The sequence below is a fragment of the Peromyscus maniculatus genome, chromosome 3 (assembly GCF_049852395.1).
Source record: "Peromyscus maniculatus bairdii isolate BWxNUB_F1_BW_parent chromosome 3, HU_Pman_BW_mat_3.1, whole genome shotgun sequence".
Classification (NCBI taxonomy): Eukaryota; Metazoa; Chordata; class Mammalia; order Rodentia; family Cricetidae; genus Peromyscus; species Peromyscus maniculatus.
The window spans coordinates 123,924,128-123,935,125 of record NC_134854.1 but is presented as its reverse complement, the minus strand read 5'-3'; positions in this window follow the sequence as shown (position 1 = coordinate 123,935,125).

Genomic DNA, 10,998 nt, shown 5'->3' with positions numbered 1-10,998 from the left:
GGTCCTGAATCTCCAAGGATCCATTCAACACAGTGCTACAAAGAAGTCTATTGAAAAAAAAAAAAAGTTCCTGTGTTAAATGATCTTACAGCCTATGGAAGGAATGAGTAATAAGAAATCAAGAAAAGGTTGAGGAGTCTTTGACAAGAATGTAGCTTGATTTTTCCGGCCTCGCCCACAGTCAGGACAAACCTCTGTCACCCGCCAGTCCCACAGCCGCTCAGACCCAACCAAGTAAACACAGACACTTATATTGCTTTCAAACCGCATGGCCGTGGCAGGCTTCCTGCTAACTGTCCTTATCTTGCTAACTGTGCTTTTATCTTAAATTGATCCATTTCCATACATCTATACCTTGCCATGTGGCTGGTGGCTTACTGGCGTCTTCACATGCTGCTGGTCATGGCAGCGGCTGCAGTGTCTCTGGTCATGGCGGCGGCTGCAGCCTCTCTGGTCATGGCGGCGGCTGCAGCCTCTCTGGTCATGGCGGCAGCTGCAGCGTCTCTGGTCATTGCGGCGGCTGCAGCGTCTCCTTCTGCCTTTCTGTCCTTTTATCCTGCCTAGCCACGGCCGATCAGGTTTTATTTATTAACCAATCAGAGCAACTTGACATACAGACCATCCCCCAGCACAGCCAAGTGCAGACCATCTCAAACACCTGCACTCAGGCCCATGGTCCTAATCATCCTCTATACGGACCTGCTGGGTAACGCCACAAAGAACCTGAGAATGGGCTCCCACAGGACCTACAGAACATCCCACAGCACAAGAATGCATATTGGATATGGAAATCATCACTGAGATTCACAACTCATTTACGTGCAAAGGACAACTGACCATGGGATACCCAGCCCTAATTGCTATGTCTACAGCACAACCCTAGACCTAAGGCTCAGGGAAGACAATGAGGGGGTGGAATGTGTGTGTGTGTGTGTGTGTGTGTGTGTGTGTGTGTGTGTGTGTGTGTGTGAATGCATGCTTGTAAACATTTCATAGAGGCCAGATGTCAATGTCAAGTATCTTCATCAATCACTTTTTTACTTTATTTTTTAAGACAAGTTCTCTCACTGGACCTAGAGCTAGCCAATTTGGCTGGACTTCCTGACTAGCAAACCCCTGGGGTCCTCTTGTCTCTGCTTGCCAGCTCTGAAATTACGAGCATGCACCACCACCCCAGCTTACTTTCCTGGAGTGCCAGGGATCAAACCTAGGTCCTCACAGTTGTGCACCAAGCCCTTTACCAACTGAGATATCTCCTTAGCCTCCACTTCTCTTTAGCTGGAATGTTAACTCTGATCAACAATTAATGGCTGCCTAGAGTTGAAAAGAGCAGTATGATTGGCAACGTCTGTCACCATCATGGGTACATGCCCATCTCTGTCTTTCTGAAGCCACCTGTGGCTTCCATTGGAGCTCCTTTCTCTCTAGTTTTCTATAACACTGCTGTGTTACCTACTCCTTTTTAATGAAGCTCCCCCACTCTTTTACAGAAAAAGGCAGCACAGCCATCTGCCACCAAAGATGTATCTCCTTCCAGCCTCCCTCTGATTCACTGTCTTGAATCTGGGTCATCTCTCCCCACCCACCCGCCACCTCAGCTGAAGTGACTGTTCTCCACAGCACTTCAGCTTTTCATATCCTTGAGACCTGCTTTCTGTCTAGATCAAAATGCCTTTGGCGTTGGGCGTGGAGAAACCAAACCTTCTCTGCTTCAGTGATTTCTTCTTCTAATGCATTTTCTCTTCTATGTCAAAGTCTATTGGAAACACAGAGACCGGAGCCCATTGGGGCTTAGCCACATATCTGAATACATCCATCACTTCTTCCAACCCTAGTTGTTATCAAGATTAACTCCTCTACCGGGGCCCAAGAAACATATTTCACCATGTAACCAGCATAATCAATGGCACTGTACCCTTTCACAGGCCGCAGTAGGCATTCTTTTTCCACACTGTAAACCCTTCAGGATGTCTGCTTTGCAGCTGATGTGTTGGCAGCGCCTTCAGGCTCCATTCCTAACTGTGGCTCGATCAAGTCCAGTTCAAGGAAAACTTACTGAGTAAAAACAAAATCTGTGCACAGCATGCCGCTGGCCATAAGTTCTGCAGCAAAGGAAATTCCATTGCAGGAGAATGTCAGCCAGCCCCAGAAGAGCCAACTTTCTAGCCCTCTGTAAGCAGTCAGAAAGCTGAGCTGACACATGGATCTGAGCAAGCTCACTGCAGCAGGATATATTGGCAGTGTTTACTTCCCCAGCTCTTGCCTCAGTCTGGGGGAAAAAAATACCAGAACCCTTCAGTCTAAGGGCAAATTGTGAAAAGTGAAGGGGAGTGGGGGTATATTTTTAAAATGTTGGTTCTCAGGCAATCACCAAACTCCCAAGAGTATCTATCATTCATGTTTCTCAAGTGCTGTCTACCTTGTTTTGTTGTTGTTTTGTTTTGTTGTTGTTTTGTTTTGTTGACAGGGTCTCTCACTGGCCTAGAGCTCACCAATAGGCTAACCTGGCTGGCCAGAGATCCCTAGGGATACACTTGTCTCTGCCTGCCCAGTTCTGAAATTACAAACATGTGCCATCATGCCTCACTTTATAACACAGGTTCTGGTGATCAAACTCAGGATCACATACTTGTAAAATAAGCACTTTACTGCTGTGGAATATCGTTCTGTATGCCGTGAATGTGTGTTGCTCTGATTGGTTAAGTAAAATGCTGATTGGCCAGTAGCCAGGCAGGAAGTATAGGCAGGATAAGCAGACAAGGAGAATTCTGGGAAGAGGAAGACAGAGTCAGCAGTCACCAGCCAGACACAAAGGAAGCAAAATGACAAGGCAGAACTGAGAAAAGGTACCAAGCCATGTGGCTAAACATAAATAAGAATTATGGGTTAATTTAAGTGTAAGAGCTAGTCAGTAATAAGCCTGAGCTAATGGCCAAGCAGTTATAATTAGTATTAAGCCTTTGTGGTGATTATTTCATAAAAGGCTATGGGACTGGGGGTGAGAAATTTGTCTGGATCACGGGCCAGGTGGGACACAGAAAAACTTTCAACTACACTTTACCAATTTAACCACCTTTCTGGTTAACTGGAAATTTGATTTTCACATACAATGTCATAGTCATGCTGGGGTTCTCATGTGTGCAGAAGTATGGAAGACCAGTGAAGAAACATACTGCTTCACACTGAGCACAGGAAACGTTAAGGGCACTGATTTCCCAGGCACCAGAAATGTTTTCAGCTCTGACCCAACCCATGGCAGCTCTTTCACAGAGTTTCTGTAGCCTACATGCAGGCTGTATACCACCAGCTTTCTGTCTCCAGTGTCATGTTCTAAGATGGGCAAGGCTGGCAGCAACATCTGCTGATAAGAGACAATGGACAAAAAGGGCTTCACGGGAATGGGGGACAGTTGTTTGCGTCTGAGGAGGTATCAGGCTGTGTCTAGCCATTGCAGTTATTGCCAGCCTTGGTTTTACCTTGTGAGTAAATGAGCTCTACAAAAATATCAGAGAGAAGGGAGGAAGGAAAAGGAGGGGAGGAGAATAAAAAAGGAGAGGGGAAGGGGAAGTGCAGGGTTATAAATCAAGATCTTGGAAAATATTTGAAGTTTTGATCATCACCAATGACTGTACAGCATCCCTTCTTCTTCCTTCCTTACAGAGCCTCAGATCACTCAGGTGTCTATTCTTGCCCCAGAGAGCCAGTTAATCTTGAAGGAAGCTCATCTTGCTGGAGCACTGAGCATTAGACCCAAGGAGTCCAACCCATCCCATTGGCTGCCATTCTAGTGGCTTCAACATATAGCATCTTCTGGTAATATGTAGAGATGGAACTCAGAGATAAAAATAATCTACATATGGCACAAAACATTCCATAATTCCATAGTTATACAAAGGATAATTTACAGTTGCATCTAATAAGATTATGTGATTTTTTTAAGCAACAAAATGTCCAGGCACAGCTTTCCTCAAGTGGGTAATATATTTATGGAATATTTTTCTGTCTATGAATAGGAGCAGTGAGCATTTTGAGATGGAGAACTATAAATAGGTGCCCGTCCTAAACACTGTTCACACTGTGCTGTGGGATGTTGGGATGTTCTGTATGCTAAATGTGCTGCTCTGATTGGTTAATAAATAAAACACCAATTGGCCAGTAGCCAGGCAGGAAGTATAGGCGGGACAAGGAGAGAGGACAATTCTGGGAAGTAGAAGGCTGAGGCAAGGAGATACTGCCAGCCGCCGCCATGAAAAGCGAGATGTAAGGTACCGATAAGCCACGTGGCAACTTATAGATTAATAGAAGTGGGTTGATTTAAGATGTAAGAACTAGACAACAAAAAGCCTGCCACAGCCTTACAGTTTATAAGTAATATTAAGTCTCTGTGTGTTTACTTGGTGGGTCTGAGCAGCTGTGGGACTGGCAGGTGAGAGAGATTTGTCCTGACCGTGGGCCAGGCAGGACCAGGAAAACTCTAGCTACAAATGGTACCCAACAGGTTGGCAAGAGTTTCCACCTAAAACCTCTCTAGCCACAACACTGGGACTAGATGTGTGTCCAGGACTCTAGCTGCTGGATGCCAGTGGTAACCTTCCCCAGACACGAAACATTGGCTTGGAAGATGTGCAGATGACCACTGAGTAACTAAATTCTCCCTGGTCAAGAATATAGATATAGTCTGACATAGGTGTGTTTTGTTCATAACTCAGATAATGACTAATAGTATGCTTTGATTGTTTTTTGTTTTTTATTTTTTCTGAAATGGCAAACAACTCCTGGTAATGTTGCAAACAAGAATACAGTCCCCCCTTTGTTTGGCTGCATCCTTGGAAAGAGCAGTGAACAGCAGTGACTTGCAAACAATGCTCTGTGTGTTTATGAAAATCACGGTCATAGAATATAAACAGCTATATTTCCATCTGCAAACCCAGGAAGAGCGACAATTGTACAACTGCTCTGGACCACAGTCTAGCAGTCCCTCCCATATTTAAAGTTACCATCTGACCAGTCAGGAGTACTCCTGGATATGTGTGTTCAAGAGAGATGTAAATACATGTTTATGTAAGATGTGCACAGCACTATCAAAAACAATAATCAGGGTAGCTAAAAAGTGGAAGCAGCCCAGATGTTCATCACCTGAGGAATTAATTAAAAAATATAATCTACCTAGGAGCTGAGAGGATGGCTCAGTATCTAAAATGCTTGGCACACGTACATGAAGACCTAAATGTGAATCCTTGGCATCCATATAAAAAGCCAAGTGAAGTGATGTACACCAGAAGATGAGAGACAGAGACAGAAAGATCCAAGAGGAACGGGGTGCCTGAAGACGGGCCATTATAGTCTAATCAGTGACCCTGAGGTTCAGAGAGTGGCCCTAAGGCAAACAAAGAAGATAGAACACTATTGAGAAATACAGTGATATGGACCTCTGACCTCTGCCTTGTTCACACACATGCATATACTCCCACAACAACATGTGCCCACATACATGAATACATGAACATGAATAATGCGCGTGCGCGCGCACACACACACACACACACACACACACCAGTGAGTTTTTAAGGATTGTTTACATAAATGGTGAAGTATCATTTGGAATGAGAGCAATGGTTCTGCTGAACTCTAGAGCACAGGGAAGTTTGTAAATACCATTCTGAGTAATGGAAGCCAGTCACCCAAGGTCACACGGTGTTTCAGTCCACTTATATCAGATATCCAGAAAGAGCAAATCTAGGAGCAGAAAACAGGTAGACAGTTAAATAATTCAATGCCTCTTTGTTTCTTTGTTTGTTTTTAGGAGGGGATCAGAGAAAGGTCCATGAAAATGTCCTAAAGTTGTGGTAGTACTGATTACACAAACTGAAGATATATAGGATTGTGTCCCTTAAATACATCAGTTCTGTAGTTAATAAATTACATCTGGGTAAAACTGTTTTTTAAAAAAAAGAAGTCCTTCAGATCAAAGGACAGTTTCTTATTGTGTGAGGTGCTATTACAGAATTGTTTATGATTTTTAAGCTACATAGGGCCTCTTCCTCTTTTCCCAAATCATTGGAACAATTATAAACTTATCGAGGGCTGATTTCACAGAGAACGAGGAACCACTGGTATAGGTTATTTACATAAATCAGTTCTTCCACACCAGTAATTGGTTCAGAAATTCAGCTGCAAGGCAATCAGCAAGTCCTTTTAGACCACGGTGGTCACGTGACTAGTGTTCGGTCTTTAGGCGGCGGTTGTCATTTGTTTTTGTTGTTGTTGTTGGTTGTTTGTTTGTTTGTTTTGAGACAGGGTTTCTCTGTGTAGCACTGGCTGTCCTGGAGCTCGCTTTGTAGAACAAGCTGACCTCAACTTTACAGAGATCCGCCTGCCTCTGCCTCCTGAGTACTGGGATTAAAGACATGCACCACCACACTGGACAGGGTTTCTCACTTGTAATGCTCAGCTAAGTATCCCTGAGGGCCAGCATAGCTTGGGGGGCTCTTATCATGTGGAATTATAAATCTGCTCATTGTTTAAGCAAATCTGAGGCCAGTTTTCTATGAATTAAGACTCAAAATGGACAGAGGACTGGGAGTGAAATCTGTTACTATCCTTAGACAAGCCAGGTCTCAGGTTTCCAACTTTGCCAAGGAAACCCAGGAAGGGGCTGCATTGCCTGTGAAGGAAGAGAAGTCATAACAAGCCTGAGTTCTGGCCTCAACTGGAAGAATTAGGGTTTCAGTCAAGACTTAAACCTACAGCAGGAAACTGGGAGATGAGCTGCTTAGAGCCAAAGTGAAGGGACAGCCGAAGTACACAGTCCAGCTGCGTCGACACAGGGGGTCCACATCTGCCATTTTCTGTTGGCCATTGCTTGAAGCCACTTATTAAGTACCTACTCTCCTTACCAAGTGGATGTGCGTGGTGTTTGTCACTATAAGCTATTGTTCTTATGTTCAAATGGAAATGAAAATAGATTCAAGTTCTGGGCGAGGGAGGGGTGATCCTGTCTCTGCTTTCCTGCACATTATATAGTTGGATTGCACGTATGTGATTAATACCAACCAAGATTTGATTTGAAGGTGCAGTGACGTATTATGTCCAAAGCAGCAGACTAGCCCAAACCCTGCAAAACAGCCCAAGAAACACAGATGCTTCTGAGTTCATGAGTAAGTGCAAGATTATTTTGCAGGAAAAGAGAAAGTCTTACAGAAGCACGACTGGTAAATTATTGAGAGAATAAAATGAGACAAACAGCACCCCAAACACAATTTACTGAAGGGAGTGAGGCCCGTTGCCCTGCTTTAGTAAGCAGATTCTTACTGGGCACGGACCACGCTCTTAGTTGCTTGGCAGCTGCCAGAGCCAGTAATTAGGCCAACAGGCTATGTGTGTCTCTGAATTGTCATCACTTTAAGTAGGGCTTTCCCTGTCTCTGACCTGTGCAGAAGTTCATTCTAGACCAGATTTTGTTGGCTCTAAGCCCCATACAACAGGGAATATTGGTCTGTGACTCCCTAATGCTCAGAACAATGATGGTACATTTATTTATCAGTTGAGGCAGCTCCTATTTCTTGAGCTTACTCTGACCATACTCCTCTCTAGTCACTGAGAATATTGTGGTGAACAAAAGTCAGCCTGGTTCTCTTTACCTTTAGGCTCTTATGAGGTACATGGTCCATAAGGGAAAGTCATCAAACAATAAAAGCCAAGTATATAGTTACAATCCCTGATAAATATAATTAAGAAATAAACTCACGACATTGAGAAGCTGGCCTGTTCTAGGGGCACAAGAGAAACTCCAAGAGGAAATGCCATTTGAGTCCAGATCTGAAGGGTATGGTTTAATTAAGCAAAGAGGAGGGTAACATCCAGGCAAAAGAGACTATAGTTGCAAGGGCAAAGGGACTCTAACATGGAATAGTCAATGAACAAAAATTATTCAATGAATAACCGAGCTAAGCATCTAACATTTCTACGGTACATATAAGATTCCTGGCACTGGGATGAGGATTGTTCTAAGTATTTAATCTTTGAAAATTTATCTATTTGTTTTCAAATGCAAAATTTTTTTAATTTCAAATTTAACTTTAATCAACATATTTTATCATACTATCAACCCTATATAGTGGATAATATAATTAATTTACAAATGTGAAAACTAAATTTTTTAAGTGAGCTAATTGAAGCAGACAACCAGGAATTTTTTGAAGACCTATGAAATTCCTGAACAGATCTTAAGCAAAGCAAAGAAGATGGATTCAAACTATGAGTTTGCAGACCCAGAAGCAGAAGCCTTTAAAAGACATCAACTGCTGACAGAAACAGAGACCTAAGAAAAAAATTCAGTAAAACTAAACTGGTATTTATATTTTTAATTCACATGTGTGCATGTGGAAATGATCAGAGGATCACCATGGGTGTCATCCTCAGGAAAGCTCTCCACCTCCTTTGAGACAAGGTCATTGGCCTGGAAATCACCCACCCATTCCAGACTAGCTGGGCTCCTCAGGGATTCTTCTAACTGGTTACCATGATTATCAAAGGTCACTACCATGCCCGGAATGTTTACTTGGGTTCTGGGGCTCGGACTTGGGTCCTTGTACTTGCAAGGTAAGCAAGTACCCTCTATGCTATCCTTCACTACATTTTCAAAATTCATCTAAAAGGGCTGTTTTGAAGAAAATAACTGTTAGACTATAAATATGTAGTAAATATAATAGAGGGCATAGAACAAAAATATCTATAGCTAACTCAATGGGAAAATTTGACGTTAAAATACTAACCAAATTAATAATATTTCTTTTAAATATCTTTCTTTTATATATGTGGATTCTAAATACCACAGACATTCCTCCTTCAGGTTTCCTTCTTTGTCACAAATCAATGGGCTCCAGTTACCATTCTGTCCCCAAATGTAAGATCCCCTGAGCACTGGGAAAGCCCTGGAAATCCTTCACCTCCTCACAGGCAGGCCAGGCTAAGCAGCCCTGCTAGGAAATGCGCTCTGGTTGTCTGTGGATGCTTTAGTTCCTGTCTCATGCTCCTAGTTGCATGAACCCACAATACAACTGAAGTTGTGAGCTCAGAAGAGTAGGCAGGCAGGCAGCCAATGGCTCTGCCTGCTTTGGTTATCATCAAACAGCCCAGGCCTCTTTGTTCCCACCGGGAACTTTACCCTGGAGAGCAGAACTTCTTAGCAGGTCGAACAGTCCAAGGTATTTCAGGCTCCTTGTTAGCTTAAAACTCCTTCCCTCCAAGACAGGGGTCCATAAGTGACAAGACTCCTCCTCCTCTCCATCCCCTTCTCCCAGCCTCTTTCCCCTTCCCCCACCTCTGCCTGCTCCTCCTCCTCTCTCTCTCCATCCCCCCCCCCACACACACTGCTCTTCCTCCTCTCTTGCTCCCCAACCCCACCCTTTCCGTCCCCAACCTCTTTGCTCCTCTCAGCCACTCTGAAGAGCAAAAACTGTCAGGCAGTGAATCAAAGGGGACTATTTTTCCTCTCACTGTGAGAATGTTTACAACATACCTAAAACTCGGCCTGTGGTTTAATGTTGTGTATATTTCCAGAAAAATTGACTGGTTTCCAAACTTAGTGGATGGCTGTGAAAGCCACCAGAGGGCCTTAGGGGACTGCTTGGACCCTCCCAGCTCCCAGGGTGGCCAGCACACACCCCACCTGAACAGAAACAGGGCTGCTGGTCAGCCTTCTTTCCTGGAGATGCTGATTGGAGGACCAGTAGCTCACTGCTATGAAAGAAGAAATTCAAAACTTGCCACGTAAGGCAGGGAATTCTGTGAACATGCTATCTTCTTCCACCCAGCCAGGCTGCCCCCAACTGTTTTGGATCAATGTACCATTCTATTAGAATACAGTTAATCTTGAATATATTTTACCATGAAATATGAACACAGCAATTACAGAATTTTCCATTCGGTCTCCCCTATCATGTTCTGAACATATTGGATTCTCTGAATAGCATTTAACTGTTTTCACATGGGCTTCTGCCTACCCTGGAAGATTTGAAATAGCCAATAATTTCCCTGCAATAAATCCTGATTGAGCTCACTGCTCTCCTCCCTTCTCCCCTCCTCTCCTTTCCTCCCCCCTCTCCCTCCCCACTTCTCCTCTTTCTCTTCCCCTTTCCTTCTCTTTCCTACCCATCTCTTCTCCCCACTTCCATCCTCTCTCCTTTTTTTCCCTTTTAAAAACTTGCAATGACTCCAAGTCCTAAAATAAGATTAAGCTCTACCTAATTTTCTAAGAGCTTCCTGTTGATTTATCCGCTGATAGCGATTCCGTGGTATTCAGGACAATTAAATTCTCACATGGCCCTGCACGGTAGATAGATAGGAGGTGGGACTGTCCAGGAGGTCTTCTCTTATCGAAGCTGAAATCAAAGACCTGGGCAGGCCAACCAGTGTTTGACCTGGCAGTAGCAAACCAGCCCCCTGCTGTTGGCTAAAATCCTGCCTGACAGCAGTTCTTGTTAGCAGGCCAAGCTGCTTACACGTGGTCAGCACAGACAGAGCGGGGCCAAAATCTGCCTGGCCTGTTCTTGGAGCAGCGTTAACTTTCCACTGAGGTTTCGGGCCGGACGCTGTATTAAATCCTTGTAGTGTGAGTGGCTTCCATTGTCTAGGCCTCTGCTGGCTTTCGCCCGGCAACACAAGGCTTGTTGTTCCCATCTGTCTTGAGACTCCGTAGTAGTTTCAACAGCAGGCAGCTCGGGCCAGCCTCCAGGGAGTTACAGCCTTGTTCAACTGGATTTAGAAAACTGGTTAAGCCAGGATCCATCCGGCTCCCTTGGCCCTGGACCTGCTGTTTTGTTTTTGTTTTCTGTTTTCCCCTTCTGTTCAGACTATAACTTCACGATGGCCAAGGAAAATGGCATGCACATTTGTAACCCCAGAACTTGAGACATGGAAGCAGGAGGATAGTGAGTTCAAGGCCGACCTCAGCTATCTAGTCTATATAGCAAGTTTCAGGCCGGCCTAGGCTACATA